A 2096-nucleotide genomic window follows, 5' to 3' on the forward strand; every position below is an offset into this window, starting at 1 on the left:
CTAGGCTATGGTGAGTCACCTGGATATAATTAGAGTAACCATGCCTTCGAGGTTTTCTAAATAGTCATATCCAATAAACTTAGTGCAAAACCTTGGTATAACTAGTTAGGATCCGTAAAGGGTAGTTTCGGTTAGTTCCGCTAAGCCAAATGCACCAGGTCGAAGTCATATCTTTCTAGACATGCATAGATAGACTTTCCCTAACGTACTATCATCCAAAACTTCACCAGTACTGTAGGTTAAGTTAAACTTAGTCCCTTGAGCTATTCCTAATTACCCTGCCGGGTAGGTTATTTTTAGTTACCTTGTCGGGTAGATTATTTTTGGAGGCGGCAATTAGTTTGGAGCCTCCTCTAAATTATTTATTTTCTTTTAACATATTTTTGTATATTTTTATTTAATTTGTAATTTAAATTTAAAATTTTAATTTTGAATTAATTAGATGAGTCAAATTGTTCCTCTTTAAATAAGTGTATTTAATGTTTAAATTTTCATTTAATTTTAATTTTATTAAGTTAATTGAATTATATTTCTTTAATAGCTTATTTTTAAAGTTTAAGTTTTTATTAATTTTTTAAATTTGAATTAATTAAATTATTTGAATTATATTTCTTTAAAGGTTTATCTTTTAGCCTTTTATTAATTATTAATTTTGAATTATCTAGATTATCTTTGTTTAATATGTTATTTTTAACATTTAATTTTAAGTTTGTTAAATTTAGTTTTGATTTTATCAAAGTGTTTAATTTTATCCTTATATTTTCTTTTCTTTTTAAGTTGATCATATGATTAGTGGAATTTATTAGATTAATCTTATCATTAAAATTTATTTTAAATTATCTTGGATTTGAATAAGATTTTTTAGATTGATATTGTCTAGATTATTAAATAATTTATTAAGAAATTTATTAATTCTATCTAGATCAATATTGACCTTGTCATCTTTATCATTTGATTTTCATATTTGTTTAGATTTAAATTTGAATTTTTAGGCTTATTAATTATTTTTAGATTTTCTATATTTTCTAAATTAATTAGATTTATTTTATCAAAAAATATCCTAGGGGTATTTTTGCAAGTATTGTCAACTACACTATTTTCACATATATTTTTAGAAATATTCAAATTAACATGCATATTTTTTAAACTAATATTAGCAGGGGTATTTTGGTAAATATTACTAACCTTGAGCGCAACCCCTAATTTAGTAGGCTTTTCCGTTGGATCTGACTTGAGTCCGGATTCAATTTTGACTTGATCGTCTAACTCCAACGGCTCCTCGTGAAGCTTGGTCAGGCAGGTCCAAAACTCGTGGGCATCCTTGACCTTCCCTATCTTGCAAGTAACTTTGTTAGGTAATAAATATGAAACTAACTTTATTACCTTTTGGTTTGCTTCCGAGTTTTGTGTTGATCTTGTTGGGATCTTCGGAAGGCTAGAGAGGGGGGTGTGAATAGCCTCCTCTAAAAGCTTAAAGAATTTCTTCCTACAAATCGTTAGCGCAGCGGAAATATGCAAACGAAACGATAATACAAGAAAAAGAGACAAACACCACTAACACCAGTAAGTACGAGGTTCGGGGATAACTTGCCCCTACTCCTCGGCGTGTCCGTAAGGTGGACGATCCCTTGATCTTTCGGTAGATCACACCCCGGATAGATTCCGGCTAAAATTTTCCTCCTTCTCGGTGGAGTAACCTCTCCACAAAGTCTCCAAAGATATGTAAATAAAGCACAAGACTTACAATGATCAGTGGCTAAAGAGAATGAAAAATATGCTCACAGCCACGCGAAGACGACAGTGAAAGCAGAGCGTAAGAAGGACGCAGCTTCTCAGCACAGAGCTCAAAGCTTAGCACATTCGTTTTTTTTTCACAGTTCCCTCTCCGAAATTCTCTTCATCCTTCTTCTTATGCCTCTGCTTTTCCACTGCGTTCAGCCTGTATCGAATCGCTGTCAACCAGCACCGAATCACTGCTGCAAGCTAAGGCGTCGCCAATCACTCTTCCTCCTCATCTGGTTCTCTGAACTCACACCAATAGAACCCATGGTCTTCACGGGTGTCTCTGAGCTCAAACCAATAAGAAGAAGTCAAGC

The sequence above is a fragment of the Zingiber officinale genome, chromosome 5B (assembly GCF_018446385.1).
Source record: "Zingiber officinale cultivar Zhangliang chromosome 5B, Zo_v1.1, whole genome shotgun sequence".
Lineage (NCBI taxonomy): Eukaryota > Viridiplantae > Streptophyta > Magnoliopsida > Zingiberales > Zingiberaceae > Zingiber > Zingiber officinale.